At 41.7% G+C, this 24,733-nt stretch overlaps 1 pseudogene; it reads left to right on the forward strand.

The window, feature by feature from the left end:
• The first annotated feature begins 17,949 nt into the window (after positions 1 to 17,949).
• LOC131895353 (small ubiquitin-related modifier 2-B-like) lies at positions 17,950 to 21,997 on the forward strand (annotated as a pseudogene).
• Positions 21,998 to 24,733: the final 2,736 nt, after the last annotated feature.

Genomic DNA, 24,733 nt, shown 5'->3' on the forward strand with positions numbered 1-24,733 from the left:
GCTTGGTAAAGTGGCAGTTAACAAGGCAATTCCACATAGTTTATCTGGTAGTTAAAAGAGGTCTATTTCAGGGTAACTTACAGCCAGTAGAGGGGTTGGTTACAGGATCTGGGAGAGGTGAGGTGCAGTCCAGCATGGTTCTCTGGAGAACTCTGACTTGGTCTGCAATCCAGCATCCAGAATCACAAGGAGCCAAGAGAGCAGGCATGCATGCATCTCAGGTCTTAAGGGGTCCCATCTCAGTCATGCCTCATAGGCAGGTGTGGCAGTTACCTGCGGCCTCACTAGGGCCAGTGCTTCAAGATCAAAGCTGGAACAGATACCCACTGAACCTTGGTCTGTATAATGTTACTTGTATATAAGTTTTCAGGGATGACCATTTTAGTATTGAATAACCAGGGTATGCTCTTTCCTGGGGAAGACTGTCTTCCACTCTCAGCATTCCCCGGTTGCCTGTAGTTCTTTGTGGAGTGTTTAGACCTTTTGGTCTTTCCTACATGCACTTTGGCATGTCTATCATTGCTGTCCTTGTTCATCTCACATTTAAGTAGTCATGCTGGTGGACTTAAAGTAAACTTTAATGCTGTAGCTTCTGACATTACTAGGAGATACAATCTTACAACAAACCTGGATATTCTGGCTCTTACAATATTTCCACCACTAAGCCCTTTTTCAATGTTCCCTGAGCTGTAGGTACAGGAGTGTTTTGTAGATGTACCCACTGGGAATGGGCTCCACAACTCTGCATTTTGATTGGTTGTGGTTTTCTGTGGTGGTCTCTGTCTGTTGCAAAGAGAAGTTTCCTTGACAAAGGGTAAAGGTTACACTTTCCTGTAGGTATAAGGACAAACACATAGGATATATTTACAGATTGTGCTGGTTTTAGCAAAGTGGTGATTGTAGTTTCTTTTTCAAGAACAATGACTTTACTAGCTTTGAGCAGTTGGCTAGGTTCTCAGTCCCTGGCATGATTTCTCTCTTGTTGAGCATGTCTTAAATTAGAGAAGTATTGGTTACCAGGAAGGTATGTGTACCATTACTGCATTCTTCGGGTTATCATGCCATGCTGGTCATTGCTGTGGTTCAAGAGCATCATAGTTGGGTAGGACTATTGGTTGCTTCCCTCCTTTGGAAGTTTGCATGGTATCAGAAGCATTCAGTTCAGTTCTAGCTCAGGGGACTCTAGGATCTGTTTCTGAGGTACACTGTGTTTTTAGCAATGAAGACTTACTTCCCTTTTAGCTCTAGGAGACTCCCAAGAGCAAGAGCAATATTGTGTAATGTTTGGGGAGTATCTTGAACAACCCTAACAACTCAAGAGAGGTCTTCCCATGTCTAATATTTGCGTTTTGTTAGGTGATCTTTGAATCTTGGATAGAACATTGCCAGTTGAGATGAGAAAAATCTCATTTAAACTATCTATGTATATTTATACATAGGCTTGTGTGTATTCTTCTTCTTGGTAGATAGTAGTATTATTCCTTATGACTTTTTCAGACATCCTTGCTGTTGACAGAGTACCTACTTAGCATGCTTAACACCCTGAGTTCAGTCCCCAGTCCATCATAAACCTTGTGTGATGGTGCATGGCTATAAGTCCAGATAAGCCTCAGCTATATTTTGAGTTTGAGGCTGACTCAGAATACATGAGACCCTCTCTCAACATGTACATATCTGTATATGTACACATACATACATGCTATCACTGCCTATTCAGATTTACATTTGCTTCATAGTCACTATAGTTTGTACATATATTTTGTACATATGTACATATAGTTTGTACATATTTTCCCTTTGAAAATTTTCTTAAGACTGAGTTTGAGAAGCCTATAGATCACACTGTTCATTTTATGTCCATCAACCCTTTTTTGAGATAGTGTCTTAATCTAAGCTTACTGTCTTTAAGATGTATTTATTTTTATTTTATATGTAGGCATGTTTGGCCTGCATGTATGTGTATGCACCACTTGCGTGCCTGGTGCATGCAGAGGCTAGGAGAGAGAATCAGATGCTCTGGAACTAGAGTTATGGACAGTTGTTACCACCGTGTATGCATTGGGACCCAAACCCAGGTTCTCTTCAAGAACAAGTGCTCTTAACCCCTGAGTCATCTCTCCAGCTCCCATCAACCCTTTTAATTTTTTTAACATCCTGTTGTGTTTCTTTTTCAGTTTTTTACTCTTAGTTGCTTGTTTTAATGATAACTTGCTAATTTCACAGAAGGTGGAAATTTAAAGGTGTTCCCACTCTTTTCATTTTGAAAGGCAACAGGTATGACACTAGATATCTTAAATATTCTTCAAGTCATCTTGATGTTGTCTTGAGATTATAGAGCAGATTTATTACTCCAAGCAACTCTCAACATATATCAATGTCTCTAATTAAGATGTGGCATCCCACACTGGATGATACATGACTTTCCTTTTTTGAAAATTAGAAACATGATTTTCTAATTAGAATCATAGATCATAACTTATTACAGTTTTTTCAGGAAGCTTATTAAGTAACAGCAAATGCCCTGAATTCTATCATAGGCTCTTCCTTTAAAACAATTAAAATAAAATCAATCCCAAAAGAAAAAATCCAAGTGACATAAGACTCTACACCTCCGTTAGGGAAGTGAAGAAACTTGAGAGTAGGTAAAATTTCTTGTCACCCCAGATGGAGTTTGAAGCTTTTTCTAGCTGGTTTTCTTTCAGGAAGCCTGTCAACTTTCTGCACTATTGGCCTGTGGTCAGGGACTTCCCCCAACGTGCCTCCCATCTTTTGACAATGAGCAGAAATTTGGCCTCTTAGGTTTTCTTTGTAGTTACCTGATAGGATTTCCCAGGACAGAGGTGTCAAGTCAGCTTTGATCTAACTTCCCATCTCCTTCCTGTGGGTCACCCTGAGAAGAAAGAACTTCTTCTTCTTCTCCCTCCAGGCAGTGACATCATCATTCTTCAGCTCCTCAGTGCCAGATGATGCATGCCCATGTGCTCACAGAAGCTCCGACCTGAGCTGGAAGCAGAGGTGTTTGAGAACAAGATCCTCTGTCACAGACTCCACAGGCTTCTTTTCCTTCCTCTTGTTTGAATTGATGTCAACCACCTGCAGAGTTCCCAGGCATGGAGTTTTGTTATTTCCATATCTTTCTCTCCTGAGGTAACCATACAACCTCTAAAAATACAATGGAAGCCAATAAATTGTTCAAACATACAGAAATGAATCCAAGAGAATGTAAATCTCCAAATAAACTCAACTTAAGCTTTTTCATAAAAGAATAAAGTTCAAGGTACCCTCCTAGGCTTGTCTCCCCACTGGATGATAGCATCCTAGAGAGTATGCACAGTGCATTCGACTTCTATCTATACCAAAATGCCAGTCTGGTGCTTTGTACAGAATATCTAATAACTTTGGATTAATTCCCACGCCTGGGCCATGGTAGCTGTGATGGTTAACCTTCACTGTCAACTTAACTGGAGTTGGAATTACCTAGGAGATACACCTCTAGGAGTGTATGTAATAGTGTTTGCAGAGATGCTTAGCTATGAAAGGAAGACCCTTCCTGAATACGGGCCATACCACCCTACGCACCATGAGGCCAAACTGAACAAAAAGAAAAAACAGGCAGAAGCTAACAGAGCACCAGAGCTTCTTTCTCTGCTCTCTGATTTCAGATGCCACCTCACATTCAAACCCTCTAGGCCTTCTGTTCTATAAGATGTAACCCTCAAACCCTGAGGCAAAGAACCACGTCTTCCTTCAGTTACTACTGCAAAACATTTGCCACAGTAACAAGAAAAGTAACTAACTGCCACACAATGAGGCTTCTCAGCCAGGGCTACAAGCTCAGAGACCGCACTGTTTGCTCCTCAACACATGCTGATTTTAACGTCAAATCACATTTGCCCTCTGTCTTCCTAGAGACTGCATTGCTATCAATTACAGAAGCCAGTGCTGGTGGTCATTCACTGGTAGATAGATGTTAAACTCAAACACTTTATTGAGCCGACAGTTAAATAATTAGTCTAAATAGATGCTTAAGAAAATGATTCAATTCCTAACCATTTCTATTTATATGATGAGTTCCTTACATTTGGGGTTATGGCAACATCAAGTTTCACTATGTGTATGGACTATTCCCATGTATATGTATGTGTATAGACAATTTAATTGCATGCAATACTTGCATGATATCATGGCGTTACTGACGTCGTTCTTCTAAAACTTCTATTTTTCATTTTAGTATTATGATAAGCAGCACCAGTGTGGGAAACGGACTGCATCCTGGCTCCAACTTATGCCCGTTGGGCGGACCTGAGAACATTCCTCTGGATGTAGCTGACAATAACATCATCAACCTCTGTGTGTGTGTGTGTGTGTGTGTGTGTGTGTGTGTGTGTGTTACATGTGAAGCACTTGAAACAACATTTGACCTACAATAAGCACAATTATTTTGTTTTTATTTGTAACCTGGTTGACAAGTCATATTTGCAAATCACGTTATTTTTAATTTACTTGCTCACATTCAACTGAAGGGTAAAAAAGAAACTTAGATTGGGTTACTCCAGGAAACGGAGCTGGAGTTGAGAATCAGGTAGGTGGTGATTCTGGGGAGTAGCAGCAGAGGAGAGGGGAAGAGATTCAGGGAAGAGAAAGAAATCAAGGCAGGGTGGTTACCAAGCTGGGGTGACAGTGAGCACAGGGACTTAGACCAAACAGCAAGGTCATTGAATGCACCCAAAGGATCCTACTCATAGCCAGCGGGGAAGCTGGGCCTCCTGCTCCCCATTCTCTCCACCATTCTCCCAGGGATGATGTCATGACATGGAACTCCCCATTTCCAGAACTAGCATTCTACAAACCCAGCAGAAAGAATCCTTCAGCCAGAGAAAGGTAAATAACTATAGTTCATTAGAGGCGGTGGGTAAGGGCCTCGAGGAAGGGAGGCTACTGAAAAGGTTAAACAAATTTTGGAATCAGCAATCACTAAAATTCTGTGGTACTGTCTTAACTATTCCTGAATTTTTTTTTTCAGTTTTTGTTCTAGCCTTTGTGTTCCACAGTTGGTATTAGTTCACTGGCACATGGTGCCTGTTGAGATGGAAATGTCAACAATACTGTTTCCAAGAGAAGAGTTTATTGGAAAGACACAGGCATCATGGGTAATAGAGAAAGGATCTAAGAAACAGCTGGAAATAAGCAGGAAGAGTTGCCAGGGGTTGTGTTTCTGGTTCTCGGGCATACTGGTTTGGGTGAGGCATCAACCTGGCCTACTACAGGGTGGCATTCCTTGGAAGAAAATGGACTTCAAGACATCCTTTCCTAACTTCATGCTTTGTCTTTACTCCCAAGAACAGACTTTCCTTCTCATTTGCAGTTTGAACTATATAACTTGTCAAGTAGTAATTGAGATCTATGTCATATGTACTCGTAGAAATGTAAATAAGACAGCAGCAAGCGTCCATCACTCGCCTCTTACAGTGACCGACTCTAGAACACCGCACGGAGAGCTGAACAGGACACAGAGGGAAGAGCTATGAGCACGGTGCAGCTTCACTAGAAGATGGGTGGGTGGTCTCCGACAAAACTAAATACACTCCGAATACATAATCCAGCATGTGCACCTCTCAGTGTTTCCCTCAGATGTGTTGAGACCTTAAATGTACACACACACTCACGATCTACACTACAAACCTGCACACACGTTTATAACAGCTTTTCCAACACTTGCAAGCAACAAGCACCTCACAAATATTGATTGTTTAAAGCATAAACACATATTACCAAACCAGGGTCATTTTCACCATTAATGTGTACATGCTACATATTATCCAGCTTTGAGGGTTTGTCATATAGCTTTTTTTTACATGATGTGCAAATACTCTACCACTGAAACACACCCTAAGCCCATGGTTTCTATTTGTAAAGATAGGGATGTATCTTATTTTTAAGAATATATTTTGCAGGGCTGGAGAGATGGCTCAGCAGTTAAGAGACCCTGTTTCCCAACACCCACATGGTGGCTCACAAACATCTGTAACTCCAGTTTCTTGGGGTCTGACATCATCTCTGCCCTCTCCAGGTACCAAGTACATACAGGGTACACAGACAGCATGCAGACAAAACACCCATCCACATACGTTTAAAATTAATTTAGAATATTTTGCTTTTAAACAGATTTAATTTATAATTGGTGCATAATGATGGTACATATTTAGGGAGTACAGTGTGGTACTTTAATATATGCATAAAATGTATGATGATCAGATAGGGATTAACTTGTGTATGCATGTATATGTATATATAATCCCAAACATTTATCATTTCCTTGTGTTGGAAGCATGCCAAATCATCTCTCTTAGCTTTGCTAAATCAAATTTTTATGAAAATATTGCCTTAATAGCAGCATCATTATCCCTTAAGTGCACACATAAGACTGAATTATTTACTTTAAAATTGTATAAGCCAGAGTATAAAAATTCAGAGCATTATCAGAACCGTACAAAAACTAGGCTAACTGTTATTCCTAGCTGTAGTAAAAAGTCTAAATTGCCTTTTTTTCATTTATGAGCAAATAGCAATGCCCAAAGTCAAATTTTTGAAGATCACTCCTGCAAGTAAGTTTACTGTACTATACATTTGTAAATACATGTGTATTTATTTACAATTACCATTCCACCTAGCCCTCATATTTTATACTACAGTTTTACTCATTTTTCATAGACTACTGTTTATCCGATCAGCACTAATATGTTTTAAAGATTAATTTTTAACTCTTGTAATGTCATATCATCACTTGCCTTTGAGTAAGATCCATGCTCCATTCTCAGTTCTACTACTTCCAGACACTGATAATTTCTAAATCTCCATCTCCAGGAATGGTCTCTCTCCAGAACTCTGGCCCAGCTCTTCTCTTCTATGCAGCATAAAGAACAAATCATGCCATTTGTGGGGTAATGGATAAAGTAGGTATCATCATGTTAAGTAAAACAAGCCATAATGAGATAGACAAATTTCACCTTTTCTCATCTATGTGGAACCTGGGTGGGCTATCTGTCTGTCTGTCATCTATCTATCTACCTACCTATCTATCTACCCTGTGTGTGTGCATGTGTGTGTTTGTGTGTGTGTGTGTGTTTGTGTGTTTGTGTGTTTCACAAGTATATGACATGAGAGTAGAGGAGGAGTATTTGGGAAGTGAAAGGGAACTAGCAGGAAGATGTATGGGACTCCAGGAGGGTGTTACTAATCAATCTTAGACTAAACACACACACACACACCACCACCACCACCACCACCACCACCACACCCAAAAAAATATTTAAGTCTAAGATCTTAAATTTTGCTCAGGAATCCAAATCCGAAATTTCAGTCATGGTCTAATGGTCTAAGAGATAAATATATTCTCTCTCTCTCTCTCTCTCTCTCTCTCTCTCTCTCTCTCTCTCTCTCAATCTTTTCTTCCAACAAAGGAAATGTTGGCCATTTCACAACTTCAGTGTTCTCTCCAGAAACAGAGACTTAACTCTCTGCACCATAAATAATCACGTTTTGTTTAACTTTACTAGAGCATAATTATTGCACAAAATGATAGGTTTCATAAGAACATTTTCATTCAAGTATACCATGTATTTGACCATACTTCCCACCATTACCCTCTCCAGTCCCCCATACATCCTCCTGCCAGTCCCTATTCACTTCCCAAATGATCCTTCTTTACTCTCAGGCCGTACACATGCAATAGATAGATGATAGATCCACACATACATGTATACATAGTAGATATTCCAGGTTCCACACATAGATATTTGTCTATTGCATTATGGCTTATTTTACTTAACAGGACGATCTCTACTTTATCTATTACCCAGCAAATGACGTAATTTTGTTCTTCTTCATGGCTACATAAAATCCCATTGTATCTACAATCTATATTTTCTTTATCCATTCGTCTGTGACAGATACCTGAGTTGACTTTGTATCTGTGCACATACCTTGGTAGTAGACTGCTTCTGGTTCCTTTGGGTATATTCCCAGGAATGGTGCTGCTGAATCACACGGCAGTTCTAGTTTCCACTTTTTGAGGGGCTCCATACCAAAGTTTACCCTGCACTAATTTATATTCCTATCGGCAGTGTCTACGGGTTTCTTCCCTGGGGCACAGTCAAACCAGAAACTACATTTCCCAAAACCCTCTTCTCTACATTTGCGGGAAACTTGAAGGAAGTAGTAACCAGATGCTGTAATTCCCTAGAAACAGGCTCTTAGACAGACCTGAGATGGAGGGCGGCTTCCTGAGGAGTGCCTACAGTCATGTGCGAACTGAAATGCTTCATATTGTCATCCCCTGTGTTCTTGAGAGTCACCTCAACTTTTCAGAGTCACCCAGCACAGTGCTGTAGTGGGCATTGCAGGGGACAGCTTGCCTGACCACATCTGCCAACAGTCACTGAATCAAACTCTGGTTTGCATCAGTAAAGTTTGCCCACGTGATGGGGACGGAGGGGTGACTCGGCATTTAAAAGCATTGGCTGCTCTTCCAGAAGATCCAGGTTCAATTACCCAGCACTCACATGGCACCTCACAGCTGTCTATAACTCCTCTTTCAGGCATCCAATGCCCTCTTCTGGCCTCTGGGACACATGCATGCAGGTAAAACACCCCTACACATAAAATAGTATGAAAAATAACTCAAAAACAAACAAATAAAAGACGTTGAGCACACAAAATACCCTCTGTTTTCCCAGTCTGCTCCTGACTGTGACACTATAGGGAACCCACTAAACAAGGCCAAGGTCAATGCAGATTTCAGAGTTGTCCCATGGTCACCTCAAACACAATCATCTAACCCAGACCTCCTCTGTGTCCTCTTTCCTGGTGGCTCCAATCGCACCCAGTACTCCAAGAGAAAACCTGTGTTGACTCCCTTAGATCTGTCTGTCTTTGCTCCTGATCCAATACTTTTAGCCCCTGCCCCTGTCTGTGGAAACAGGCTTGTTGTCTTTCTGAAACACTGGCTGCTCCCTCGGCAGCTTCTTGTCTCGACTGTGGCCCTCCCAACCCCACTGTCCAGAAAGACTTTCCCCAAAGGTAAGAGGTGCCTCTCCTCCAATAACAGCTACCTCTTACTACAGATTCTTGAATGGGATGAGGGAGACTACCCACTGGCTGCTGCCTACCTCCTCTCCGTGTTCTGACTCCCAGCTGAAACTGTAACACCACTAAGTGGACTCCAGGACCCAGCTGGGCCTGAGCCTTCTATCACAGTGGTTCTCACCCTTCCTAATGCTACGACCCTTTAATACAGTTCCTCACGTCGTGGTGACCCCAACCATAATATTATTTTCATTGCTACTTCATAACTGTAATTTTGCTGCTTTTATGAATCATAATGTAAATATCTGATTGCAGGAGATCTGATATGCGACCCACTGTTCCGTCACCTCATGACGTCTGCTCTTCAGGGCTCAGTTTCGACACCACCTGTTTCGGGGAGCATTTACTGACTCCTCGTTGCCCATTTTGCCTCTGCAGCACATTTTCTGTAACTCCATCATAGTCCTCATCATATTATCTGATCACTTTGTTTCTATGTTTAATTTAGCCACCAACCTAGATGATATTTTGGCACCAGAAATGTTATTTTATTCTCCTTTGTATCTCTAAATGTATCATAGTGCTTGATATATAATGGGTACCAAATGTAATGTGTTATAAATGACTTATGCATGGAAATGAGGCTTTTAGGAGACAAAAGGGAGAAGACACTGAGTAGGCTACACACGTGCACAGAGCTAGGGGCTTCACTTGGGACTATTGATACGACTTCTGGCCCTTCTCATCGGTAGTTCTGTCATTTCAGGGTTCCCGCCCATTGTGAAGCTACAAGCACTCAGCCTAGACTCTGGCTTCACTGCACACTCCTCTTCCCCCTTTAGTGAATTCAGTTTTCTCGGCTGGACTAGCCACTTCTGAGACATCCTAGCTCTGGATAGATCCCCATCTGGACTTCTCCCCACCTAGAGGACGCTATTATGAAGTGGTCAATAAGGATATCTCAAATCTGTAATCTGTGCATTTCGGCATGTGGACATGCCACAGACGACCAAATCAACAATCTGGTCCAACTGAATGAGAACACACCTCTACCCAAAGTACCTTTTATCCCTCCTCCAGAATTTATTTCTGAAAGATCACAATTGTCTAGAAGCTATGCTAGAGGCAATGATTGTTTTAAAAGGCTATCTTAATATCACTGATTTACAGCAAATGTATTTTAAGCATGACCTTTATTATTACTAACATTTAATTTGGAGTGTGGCATTAGAATATCACATATATCTAACGAGGGTTCAGGGCTTATATAGCAAATAGGTTTTTTTTTTTTTCTCTCCTGATACAGTATCTTTCCTTCTTCGCTTTAGGTTACCACAATCAACTATAGTCTACTACTTAACAGGAAATAAATTAAGACTTTAAAGTTTTAAATGATGTGCCATCCTAAGCAGCACAGTAAGATCGCCCACCATTCTACTCTACATTGAGGGATATGAATCATCCTTCCGTCTAGCACATTGGCACCGTGAGTGTCGCTTGATACTCATCGGCAGCTGTCTGAGGCATCAGCCTTACTGTGCCTGCTTTCAACGAACTCTTACATAATTAGCACTGCTCCCGAAGCACAAACTTGGTGCCGCTAGCAATGTGGATATGCCGGGGAAAATCCATAAAGTGCTACCCGTACTAAAAGATGGAAGTACACGAAGACATTTTGATACACAGACTACCTTCATACAGCCAAACTAAATCTTCCTTCTGTTCAAGTTGGTTTTCTTAGATATTTTGTCATAGCAACAGGCAGCTGACTAGCATGTACATATGACTGGTTTCATTGTCAATGGTGTTTCTGCACAGTGGTGAGGACATCACTTCTTCCCTAACAAGGAAGTATAACAATACTGGAACATTAGTTGGTGACTCTTACTACATATCAGTTATATTAGCAAATGTATCCTGGGACAACTATGGGAAAGGTGTACCGTTTTCTTTACCACTTTGTAGATGAGCAGTGAGAGTTTATGCAGAACAAATATTGGAGAAAGAAGAAAAAAACAGAGTGAATAAGTCATTTCTTTGTGTTTGGATTGCTTCAAAGAGATAAGCTGTCTATGCCTAGAGTGGATGGATGGATCTCAGAGCAGAGGAAAATGGGTTGGTCGGTTGGTTGAGCAAAAATCTGAGAAAATACACTTAGGAGAGGCAGAGGTGGGACCAGATGTGGGGACTGAAAGGGTTGAGTGTTAAGATCAGTGAGGTGAAAGCTCAGTAGGATACCTGGATGGCTAATTATGAGATTGACATGACCTTCCTTAGAATATAGTTAGCCTATGAAGGTCCACATAAGGCCACTCTTTAGCAACGACACCAGGGGGCAGCAGAGAGGCAATGGCCATAGAGGACCTCTGTATTGGCCAACTACCTATTCAGACTTAAAACAAACTTTTTCTAAGTTGCAGAAGCTTTAAGAAAAGCCTTTTTTAAAATGTTTGATTTTATTTTTCTGAAAGTGAGTGGATTTCTGAGTTAAATATAATACCCCAAAAATAACATATCTCTTTTCTTCCTGGCTTTGTGTTCATTTAAAATCAAGACAAAGATGGACCAAAGGAAAAAATCAAAATATCATCCTATACAGATAAAGTTGATGTTAGTGTAAGAGTCAGAGGATCAGGGAATTTGCTATGAGGTTGTGTCTCCTAGCAACATCAGAAACTATGCCAGTATAGTCTTACCAACACGACTGCCCACATGTGAGCCGAACAGGGATGGCACCAATAAACACGCCCAACTAGACATGGGAGTCTCCACCCTACACAAGAAACTACAGGCAACTGAGTAAAGCTGGGAGCAAGAGAGGTGTCCTCCTCAGTAAAGAGCACACTAATTGGTTGCCCGGTGCCAAACGATCGGCCCTGGAAACATACATACAAGTAACATCACGTGGACTCAACAGAATATATGCAATTACATATATGCATGCAACAACAATGAATGAAAAATAGGCCAGGAATCTGAGCAAGAGTGGAGAGAGGTAGATGAGAGAGTTTGGGGGGGGGGGAGGGAAGGCAAGGGAAGGCAAGGCAAGGCAAGGCAAGGCAAGGCAAGGCAAGGCAAGGCAAGGCAAGGCAAGGGAAGGGAAGGCAAGGCAAGGCAAGGGAAGGCAAGGCAAGGGAAGGCAAGGGAAGGCAAGGGAAGAGGAAATATTGTAATTAAATTACAATCTCAAAAAAAACAGGAAAAAAAGTGTTAACATTAGTGAATATGGCAGCTCAAGTGTGTGGGAAAGTGGGAAGACAGAACTTCAGAATTACATTTCTACTCAACCCATGGAGCTAGACAAGGCAGACAACCTCTGTAAGCCCCTGGGAAAGAAGAAAGGAGCCCATAGGCAACCCAGGGGGTAAAGAAAAAAAGATTAAGTGCTGGATATACAAGTCCAGGCTGTCTTCTGAACAGCTGTCAGGTGGGTCTCCATAAGATACCATGAAAAGTTCTACACACCTGCAAGGGGGGGGCACAGAAGAGCCACCATAAGGTCTGCACGGTGAGTTTGTGGAGCATTACTTGCCGGCTCTAAGAAGCCATCCCAAGGGAGTTGGCAAGTAGTACCTGGTGCGCTGTCTTCCTACACGAGTTCCACTTAACATCTATTTTCTATTGTTTCTTTTTCCCTTTGACGTTGTTTTCTTTTATTTATATTTTTCTAAGTGGATTCAGTATTAGGAGTTAGTATAAGACAAGTGTTAAGAGCCCAGACCTTAGAGCCAAAGCACGCTGGTTCAGGATTCTCCTGGCCTGCAGCTTAAATCCTGTGCAATGTGACTTCCCTTCGTTGGCTCTTCCTTTCCTCAGTTTAAAAGCAGAGGAGATACCAGCTGTCTGCACTGAGCTATTGTGGAGAATGAATCTATTGATCATTTTCATAAAACAATTAGAAGCCTGTCAGTCCTGTAATGGCCTAGGATGTTACTGATGATGGTGATGGTAATGATGGTAACAGTGATGGTGGCCAAGCCCATTATCATTGGTACCTGCCAGAACTTGGTGATTTGCACTCTGTGCTTAAAATGCTTGCCTTGTCATCTAAATTGTCATCAGATACAGAGCTCAAGTTCAGGAGCCGAGAACTGAGTTCAATCATAAGTGAAGGTTTGCCTAGTCAATATAGTCAGGCAAGGCAGGGCAAGTGAAAGACAATTAGAATTCTGGCTAGATATTGAGGGAAATAAAGATATAAGGAGAGTCAGAGATGGTGACAAGGTAGTAATATTGGTGGATTGTCAACTTCATGGGTGTTGAATGACTATTGGAGTGAGTTCTCTAGGGAGCAAATTGGAAAGCTGTAGATTCATGAATTTGAAATAATTCCAGAATGAGAATAGTCCTTGCTCTGAAGCAAGTTCTAGGATCTTCCTGGGGGAAGAACGGGCTTTTTAAAAAGGTCAAGGACAGGATAGGGATGGAAAGGAGATCGTGGGATTGGGAGACTAGCATGTCCAAAGCCCTGTCAGTATGCATATTGACTACATGAAAAGAGTCACAGCAAGCCAGTAGGTAAAATCTTCCTAGGGAAAAAAAAAGGACCACCTGCAGCATCCACAGGTAAGAACCACAGGGGACCAGTGGGATACAGTGTGAAAATTTGATGTTCAAAACAGAAAGAAGCTAAGGATTTTAGGTTGAAGCTACAGGAATGTCACATACCTTGAGGAAATCAAAGACATTTAAACTTCCACTATCTCCATACCACAAGGGAAAGAAAATAGCCATATAAAAGAGGTACAAGGGATCCAGTATAACAGGAGAGGGTCGAGTCAGTCAAAGAAGATGAAGTTGAGGGGAAATGCTAAAGAAATAAAGTGACTGACAGTGAGTTCAAAGGAGACAGTAAAAAAGGTTTAGAAGTTGGAAAGAGATGTGAGATGCAGCCAGGGAAGAGGAAATTCAGAGTCAATATGGAAATGAAAGTCTGGGGCTGAGTGATCCCTTCAGCTTCATGGGACATTTGTGTTAAACAGGAATAAAAAGCATACAGAATTATTCCAGGTAGTCCCCAGGATAGCAGTGGTTGGCAAATTGAGTGTGGGAGATCCTGCACAGAGCATAGAGTTAGGAGTCTTTACTTCACCCCCACCAATATCTCCCAGGAGGCTGAAGGAATAGTAATCACATCTCCCAGAATGATGGGGACTCTGAGCTGCTTCTGATCCACCTGGGAAAGAGGGTGTCTACATCTTCATGAGTGCTAGAAGATAGCACCATTGGTTCCTAAGAATGTCAAACCACAGAGTAGGAGGAATTGAATGTGACACTCTCTCACAGGCTAGCATGCTTGGAGCCAGAGGAAGCCATTCAAGCTGTGAGAAGGCTTAGGGGGTCTCTCCCTGAATGTGTTCACCTCAGTGAGGAGGAGCATGAACTTTAGAGAAATGAGTGGATCTGATCTAAGTAGGAACCTATGTATAATATACCATAGAAAGTGGAACCATTGAAAGGCATGTGGATTTGTTATTCGGAAAACTGCTAATGAGTAATAGGTAAAACTTGTTTTAAAATATGATTCACTGTCTGCATAAAACGTCCACTGCCATGTTATTGCTGGGAGTTGCTCCAGTCATGATACCAATTAATCCACATGACAGAAGAGTATAAATAGATTTTTCTTCAGATTTGGTACTGCTGTAAAATTTCTTGTTACATGACAAATTTAAAATCATTAGCTTTAGAATTTGAAATACTCTCAGAGAAGGTTTTTTGAAAAACAGCCTATGAATTAAAAAATTCATTTGAAACATATTCCTAAATTCTTTGAGTGATTCTTAAAGAAAACAGTTATCCCAAGATTTAAGTTTTTTAATAACTTTTTGTGCAAGCAAATATGTGTGTGTGTGTGTGTGTGTGTGTGTGTGTGTGTGTGTGTGTGTGCGTGTGTTGGTATATATGCAAAAGTGCAGATGCAGGCGTGTACACAGAGGCCAGATGTTGACCCTGGCTGCCTTGCTCAATCCCCTCCACTTCAATTTTCTTTGATGCAGTCTCTCACTATTCCTGGAGTTCACCACCATGGCTAGACTGACCAACAAATTCAAGAGATTCACTCTCTCTACCTCTCCATTTCTGGGATCCCAAGCAGATGCCATCATGCCCAACCCTTTCTTGTTTTAATTTGTTTACACTGATACCAAAAATCAAACTCACGTCGTCATGCTTATAGGACAAGTACTTGACTGAGACTTCTCCCCCGACCTCAGTTATCCCATGATTTTTAGAAGTTATACTTTCCCAGTGAAGAAACAGCAGAAGAAAACTCGAATGATCTTAAATCATAGGATTTGTCTTAACTATTTTGATATTGTAACTATAAAATATAGGCTTTGGAAATTCTACATTGCCACTTTAAGACCCCAAATTATCTCCACTTTGGCTTCAAACAGTATTTGCAGGAATTTCCAGAAAACACAAGTTGCTTCCATATCTTGGGCCTTTTTCCATTTTTTCACGGGTTATATGTACGCTTATATAACTTATCTTTTTAAAACTTTAAAGTGAGATACACAATTGGATCAGGTAGCTTTTGCCACAGCATGCTAGCAGCCATTGATTTGGAAACTGAGTTCATGGTTCTCCTCTTTCCAAGAACTGGCCCCCATGCACCAGGGAGGTGCCATTAACTATCATTTCCACTGACAGCTGAGGCTGTGGTTTTTACACTCTGCACTTTTTTCCTTAGGAGGACTTATAGAACAAAAATGTCACTAATATAGTCAAGTGAGTAATCACCAACCCTGTGGTGCTACCTTGAGAGGTTTTCTTTCTCAGTAGGAAAGTGTCTTGGGCCATTCCCAGGATGATGCATACCAACAGAAAAAAAAGTGAACACTGTTGGCTTTTACATTTTGTCTAGGAAATAAAACTTAGTTCTTCATTTGTGGTTAAAGACAAGTTACTGTGGTGACACACACCCATTCTTCGTTCGACAAGCTAAGCAGGAAACGGCAGCCTGAGGTGTGTCATTGATGAAGTTTTACACTCACTTTGTTTCCAAAAATGCAAAAACTTAACGTGAAATAAAGCCCATGAGCGTAGGAAATTTTCTCCTTCCATTATCTTCAAAACACTGTACCTCACATTAAAAATTCGGTCTCTTTAAGTATTTCTCTTTCTGGAAAAAGAAAAAGAATGGAGGTTGGAGAGATGGTTTATTGGCATCTCTTGTTAAAGCACATGGCCAGCCGTGCAGACCTGAGTTGAAATCCCCCTAATCCACATAAAATCCAGGCATGACTGCATGTACCTGCAGCACCAGCTCTCCTACAGCAGGATGGAAGGAAGAAACCGGAGAATTCCCGGAAGCTCACAGGACCCATTAGCCCGGGGTGGCAATTGAGAAAGGAGGGATCAAGGCAAGGACTAACACCTAAGGTTTTCCTCTGACCTCCACACGTGAAAAGACATGTATACACACACACAGAAAGACATGTACACACATACATGGAAAGACATGTACACACGGAAAGACATCTACACACACAGAAAGACATGTACACACGGAAAGACATCTACACACACAGAAAGACATGTACACACACAAACATGTACACACACGGAAAGACACGTACACACACACATGCAAAGACATGCACAACACACACATGTTAATTTTAAAAAGGAAAATCCAATCATTGATTTGGGTTTGTTTTGAGGTTTGCACACCGATTCTTTTATTTTCCCACTAATTTGGGAAAAGAGAATGTGAAAATTAACCTGTTGGTAGAACCACGCTGAGTTCCAGGGCCACAGCACAAAAGCCCACGGAAAGAAATTTGCAGCAGGTTCAACTCAGAAGTTCACAACAAGTACCTGGTCACTACAGTTGGCGCAGCTCAAACGTCGGGAACACTTAGGCCTTTCCAAAGCTTGAGGAATAGACCTTCACTCCACGGCCTACTCTTCCCTGTGTGAGCACCGTCACCTGTTGCATGCACCCGGACACGTGCTCTGTAATCACCTTCTACGCTTCCTCATAGACTCGGAGAAGAACGGAGTCATCTTTAGTGGGTGGGTGTGTAGACAGCCGTCTGCAGCTGGGGGGTCATTTTGTACAGGCTGCTAAGTAAAAATATCCTGTCTTACAACCCTCACCCTCCAATGCCAGGGTGATCGCCAAGTGCCACTCCCCTGGTAGAAAGGTTTGATGTGGCAGACAACACCTGAAACTCTTCATGTGTCTTAACATCGAGAACCAAGAAACTATGGGGAATCTGAGCCTCCTGGAGCAATGCCACAGACAGACTTCTTGCCCCCACTCGGAATTAAATGTGAACATGTCTACCAGTGTAATTTCAGTTTATGGGAAAATCCGGGATGGGGTTGGAGTTAACATTCATTATGAGGACAACGGCAGCATGAACTGGCCCCCTCAACAACTCAAGGAGGGAAGCAGGGTTATAGATCGGGACTCTCTACTCAACCAGCTCCTCAAAGAGAATGAGGACAGCATCCTCAGTGTTATGGTATTAAGTAACTATTCATTTTTCTGTGCACTACTGTGCCGAGTGCTGGAGACTGAACTCATTCTTGGGTGGCAAATATTTTACCCATAGCCATCTCCCTCACCCCTGTTTTGGATTTCCGCTAAACAATGTTTTTCTCTACTTCTTTAAAATAATATACTTATGACTTAACAAAACAAGCTGGGTGGTGGTGGTGCACACCTTTAATCCCAGCAATCTGGAGGCAGAGCCAGGCGGATCTCTGTGAGTTCGAGGCCAGCCTGGTCTACAGAACGAGCTCCAGGACAGGCACCAAAACTACACGGAGAAACCCTGTCTCTAAAAAAACAAAAACGGAGGACCCAATGCCTGTTTTGTGAAGCAGCAGCTGAGGAGACTCCAGGTTACCATGGCCGATGAGAAACCCAAGGAAGAAATTGAGACTGAGAACAATGGTCATATTAATTTGAAGGTGACAGACAGGATGTTCTGTGGTACAGCTTAAAATTAAGAGTAAAATTAAAATTAATAAACTAATGAAAGCCTAGTGTGAACAGCAGGGTTTGTCGATGAGGCGGAGGAGATTTCAATTTGATGAGGATCAACCAGCGGAACAGAGACACCTGCACCATCGGACTCAGAGGACCAAGATAATGCTGATGTGTCCAGCAGCAGATGGGAGGTGGCTACTTTACCTCAGAACTTTGTGGCAGACCAAGGACACATTCTCAATTAGAGAGCCACAGTTTGGTTCTACCACATCCTGCCTGCTACAATGCAGTTTTCTTCAGTCTTTCATCTCCACTTTCTACTCTGCTATTGGACATGAAGTACATGATTTATGAACACACACATATCGTGCTTTCTCTTTTTTTTTTTTAACTAAATGGCTCATGCTCTGTTTGGCTGACAACCATTAGAGGCATGTTCATTCAGCTCTTTTTATTTTTGCTTTATTTATTTATGTTTTTGATACAGGGTCTCTCTACATAACCCTGGCCGTCCTGGTACTCACCACGTAAACCAGGCGGGCCTTGCACTCACAGATATCCACCTGCCCATTCACCGTGTATCTTCATAATCCAGTAAGTTATTTTTCTCTCCTATTTTTCAATAAAGACAGAAATCTCTTTGTATACCTTGTTCTCGGCTGGGGAATTTTAATGCTTTTTCATTTGTCGCTATAAAACTATGAATAACTTTATACCTTTTTTTACATGTTATAGCTGTTACATGTGGGGCAACCTATCTTCAAGAGGTTAATTACTATTGTTAAAAATGATCCTCAAGAGTTTCCCCTTCACGTCAAGCATCTTGGTGTTTACACGAACTTGTTTAAAATGTATAAAAAACCCTATAAATAGCCGGGCGGTGGTGGCGCACGCCTTTAATCCCAGCACTCGGGAGGCAGAGCCAGGCGGATCTCTGTGAGTTCGAGGCCAGCCTGGGCTACCAAGTGAGTCCCAGGAAAGGCGCAAAGCTACACAGAGAAACCCTGTCTTGAAAAACCAAAAAAAAAAAAAAAAAAACTATAAATAACTTCCAGAGTAAAATTCAAACTCCCCATCTTGCCCCCCTACCCTCTGTGATCCACTTCCTGCTTCCCTCAGCCGCCGCACCCCATTTTCAATGAGTATTTCACTGCAACTACAGTCCTTTCCTTTTCTAGAACATTCTGAGGTCTTTCCCACTTCAAAGCCCTAAGAATTCACTGTGTCCCTCTTCCATAGGGCTCTTTACCCCGTAGTTCTGCTGCCTCAGCTCAAATCCCACCGAAAACCTGTCCTCATCCTCAGTTCCAAACCAACTGCTTGCACAGCCTGCCGCCATCACTCAGTGCCTCGTGACATTACCCTCAGAGCTTCATCATGAGCGCCTGCACTCAGAAGCAACCCGTTTGGGCCCAGCTGTTACTGTTGTTTTCTGCTTTCTGGGGAGACTCCAGGCATATTGAGGGTAATGCTTTATTTTAATACCTATTGTCCAACTTGAGAAAAGTATCTAATATACAATGACCACTCAGTAGTGAATACGTGTCGAATAAAGGTTTTGCTGAGGCCGGGCAGTGGTGGCGCACGCCTTTAATCCCAGCACTTGGGAGGCAGAGTCAGATGGATCTCTGTGACTTCCAGGCCAGCCTGGTGTACAGTGCAAGATCCAGGACAGGCACCAAAACTATACAGAGAAACCCTGTCTCAAAAAAACAAAAAACAAAAAACAAAAAAAAAAAAGGTTTTGCTGAAAGTAAACAACTAAGAAAGAAAATCAATATCAAAGACCTTGAGGTAGTGAATCAATTGAGTACTGCTTCAAAATAAAAATAAAAATCTAGACAGGGTCGGACTAGAGAAACTGATCCACAGTTCAGAGCACTTGATGCTTTGTAGAGGATGTAGGTTCAATTCCTAGCTGCCACATGGTGGCTCACGACTTATAATTCCAGTTCCAGGGGATCTAATGCCCTCTTCTGACCTCTTTGCATACATGTGATGCAGATACATGAAAGCAAAACACTCATACACATAAAATAAAATAAAAAAAACTCGGGGGTGGGGGGGGGACCCTAAATGGTCAAAAGCAGAGTAAATATATTCCCTGGAGGAAATGAGGCAAGTAATTTCTAAGATGTTTCTTCCAGTTGGCCCAGAGATGACTGTTTTGCTAGTGACATGAATCTCCAGAGTACTGGAATCATGAGGTGGGATCTGAGCAGTGATGGTCTCCTAAATATAATACCTAATGACAGTCCCCATCGTATCAGCAGTTTAGAAGTCTAGGGATGGGCCAGTGCCCAGCACTCCTCTACCCGCTCAGTCCTTCCTCTTCTAGAGGTGAATGGTGTCACAGGTCTCTGAAAGAGTAGGACGCATCTTTAAGCCAGATGGGTGTATTCACATAGGAACAAGCAGGAGAAAAGATCGACCCATTAACATGGCAGGAATTCCTGTACTTCTCATTCTTACAAATACTACTCAATGAGACTTTGAGGAAAGTAAACCCCAGCTAAACTCTTACTGATTCATCTTTAGGAAACTGGTATCAACCATCTTCCCTTAACACACACACACACACACACACACACACACACACACACACACACACAAAATTAAAATTAAAATAAATCCTCTTATTAGAAAAAATAACGGAAGGAAGAAAGGGAGGAAGGAGGAAGGGAGGGAAGGAAGGAGGGAGGGAGGAAGAATTTCTTCCATAAAGTCCTCAAATAACATGCTTACTTGAGGAAAAAACAAGGCATTATAGGTGACCCAAAGAGTATAAAGTCTTCTAGATTATAGATGTGTGTGCTTCATAATAATCACACCATGATACTGAAAACACCTAACCTCCTCTAGCCTCAGTTTCTACAGCCACATAAATTACAGGAACATGTCAACAGTAATCCATTTGCTGTTCAGCTCTATCGCTGTAAGGACCTTCCATGTCTGTGTGAAACAAAGTTTTCCTGCCAACATTCCTCAAAGAGCAAATATCACATCCCTCCCTGTTCTGTTCCCCTTACCACCACCGCCGCCGCCACCTCCCAGCTTGTTTGACCTTTTTCTTATCGTTTTGTGGTGTGGCGCTGAGGATCAAACCGAGGTTTGCTCAGGCTAATCAAGTTCTCTACCACGGAGCCCCTCCTGGCATGCTCGTCCTTCTCAAGGCTTCTGGTCGTCTGATAAACGTTGTATTTACTTTTTACGTTGTTTCCTGTCTGTCTGCAATCGCCCAGCTGGAATGGCATTTTCACCTGAGTAACTTTAGATCAGGGCCCAACCCTTCATACGGAAAGCAAAACAAACACGTCCCTGCCGGCTAAATGATTTTTAAAAATGGGTTCACATTTGTGTGGGAAGAGAAACTTGGAAGGCTGTATTAGAACAAATTGGAAAAAAAAATGAGGAGGAATATCAATAATATTAGATGTATCGTGAAAGCTTGAGACAATGTTTGCTGACACTGGGAAATTAATTGGAAGGAACTATTCAGCGTGTGTTACCACCACAGCTGAAGAAGATGTTGTAGACCCGAGGGAAGTGTAACGAAGACACAGAAAATAGCAAGAATTACAGAAGTGGTGGACAGGACAGCCTGTGGAGGGATATGAGCTTGTCTTATGGGGAAAATACGTGTTAAACATAGGCGGGCTCAAGAGAAGCCCAAAGTCACCGAGAGGGTCACTCAGCATCTTATGCCAAGCCTTTAGCTAGGGCCAATGATAGCAGAAGCTTGATGAAGGACTGTGATGTCATACAGTGTCGTGAGGTTATTTTGAGGGTTAACAAAACAGTGCACCCAAAACACTCTGTGAGCCAACTTGTTCTATGATTAGGAAACATCTGGATCGTTATCCAGCTGGTGACCGGTCTGATGAAAGCAGTACATCAGACCCTGTGTCTAATCAGAGAGCCACAACCAACACATTGCTGAAGATCAAATCGTGTGTCAGCATTTAGAATGCACAGTTGTGAGGAAAATGGAAAAGCCAGAAACCATTAATAGACAAAGTGCCACCAAGAATTAGAAACTGCTGGAAATAAGTTCTGACCCCAGGTTGTCCAAGTTTGGACCCAGACAAAGCCTCACCTGCTTCCTCAGAAGTCACCGAGTGGAAACTGACACTCAGCAGCAGAAGTGGGCAGTGTTTATATGAGCCAGCATCTACTGGGGAACGTGTGGAAAAGAAATCAGTACCGAGTTCTTCAGAACACTCCTCCACCACTTGCCGGTTTCACAGCAAGTCTCTTGGTAGGAAAACTCTTTATCTCCCAGTGAAAGTGATCATGGCTCTTTTCATTCTGAAAACCTCTTCAGAACGTTCGCATGTAACGAGCATTGCCTGGTTAATCATCCGTTTGCTTTGCTTGAGCTCCTTCTGTGTTCTCAATTGTCCTTTAAATGTTGGCAATACTCAATCAACAATACTCCTGCCTGTACCAGGCTTTTCTTTGGGGCCACCAAGCAGCTCTCAAATCATGACAGGGAGATTTATTATTGGTTTTGAATGCTCAGCCTAACTTAGCTCTTTTCTGGCTAGGTCTTTTAACTTAAATTAACCTGCTTCTCTTTATCTACATTTTGCCTCAGGACTTTTTACTTTCTTTTGTGTATCTTACTTTCACTGCTTTTCATGTCTGCTGGCTGGCGCTGCCTGGCTTCTTGTCCCAGGCATATCCCTTGTCCTCCCCTCTTCTTCTCTGGTTCCTCTTTCTTCTTTCCTCAAGCCTAGAGGTCTCCTTCCATTTATTCTCTCTGCCCGCCAGCCCTGCCTATCCTTTCCCTGCCTAGCTATTGGCCATTCAGCTCTTTATTAGACCAATCAGGTGCCTTCGGCAGGCAAGGTGAATCAAATGCAGCACATCTTTACATAATTAAACAAATGCAGCAGAATCAAAAGTATCACACCTTTACACAGTTAAAGTAACATCCTGCAGCATAAACAAATGTAACACATCTTTGCCTAGTTAAAACTGATACTACTAAATAAAAGCAGTGTTTATTTGTACAATATTTTAGAAGGTGTGTAATGATATGGTTTGAAATTATAAAGATGATTGCCCCTCTTTTTGACACATTGTTTCTTTTATCTAATTTTGTCATCTCCCTTTATTTAGGAAGTATTTGGGTTTCTACTAATTAGTTAAAGATGTAAACCTTGCGGTACATGAATATTTAATGCAGAGGAGGGGTGGGGCGCCAGAAGTCCTGGTCCTTAAAAGGGATGAGAGTTAATGGATCAGAGTCTGCTCCTGCAAGACATCATCCATCCCAGTCTGCTGGCATTGGCTGGCTTCTTATTTGGGAGTGGGGAGCAGGGGGAACTGGGGGGAAAGCCTTGAGGATGAGATGGGGCAAGTAAGGAGGAGCTTTGGGGCCTGGAGGATCCTCAGCATCTTCCTCTGCCTCCCAGAGATGATGTGAATACGTTCAGGGCTGGTTCCTCCCTCTCCCTTCAACAGCCAGAACAGCTGGGAGCCGTAGTGAAGCAGCCACAGGCTAGGCTGGGGGTGCAGGGAGAAGACAGTCACTTAGCAATCTCTGACAGAGAGGTGTTGGCCTTGGGGGGGGGGGTAGTATGCAAGGCTTGCCTATCCTGGGCAGGGTTTATGCCAACGAATTACCTGAAATATTGAAAATAATTAAAAGGTACCATTTGTGTTTAGGTTCAAGTAAATTTTCAAGAGAACCTATATACATAAATGTTTATTCTGAGAATGTTTGCAGTGTTCCATATAACTTTACACACTCTACATGCCAAGAGCCATCACCGAAAGCCATGGTCTTCCTCTGGTGTTGTATAATCTTTTCCATTATTGATGTGGCCATTGGTGTTCAAGACTGTAGGCAAAGAAGCCATATAAATGTTCCATTTATCCTACGTTAACACCTGGTAGAAGATAAGTGTTTTATATTTAACTACCAAGCATTCCCCTCCACCAATAAAGAAACAATAATACTGTTTTTAAAAAGAAGGGAACACATATACAATATTTTACAACTAAATTTTCTAAGAGATGTTATTACCGATATTAAATAACAGAGCATCACTTTTTATAAACTTTCAAAAAGATTTTATATCTTCCAAAGCAATTTAAATGTACATGTAATTATAAAAAGCCAGCCAGATTGCAGTCTACATATTACTTTCTAAGGATTTATTTATTGATGTTACTTTAACATCTTTTCCTATAAGTGTGGAAGTACAATAATATTTTGGTGACCAAATAATGTTTTATTTATTACTTAACCATTTTTCATACTCCGGCTGTTCTCAGCATTTTCCTATGAGAATCGACAGTTATGAATCTATTTATAGCTAACACTATGAGTCCTGATCATTTACTCCACACACTTCAGTCTTTTATATTAATTTCTAGATATAGAAACTCTGGGTCAAGCAGAATTTCTCTTTCTGCCTTTTGGAATCCCTGTCTTAGATTACTATCATACTAAGTAATATGTGTATAAGCAGTGTGACTTGTTTGGGAAGTATTCATTCATTAGAAAAGGCAGGAAGATCATTTAATGACCCATTGTGATAAATTAAATAAATATATGCAATGCTAGGTGAATGCTGCATTCTTTCTACAACTCTTTTTTTTATATTTTTTTCTTTTAATGAAAATAGATTTTCTTCTCACATAATGTGTTTATTATGATTTCACCTCCCTCCATTCTTCCCAGTTCCTCCC

Source organism: Peromyscus eremicus, chromosome 18 (assembly GCF_949786415.1).
Source record: "Peromyscus eremicus chromosome 18, PerEre_H2_v1, whole genome shotgun sequence".
NCBI lineage: Eukaryota > Metazoa > Chordata > Mammalia > Rodentia > Cricetidae > Peromyscus > Peromyscus eremicus.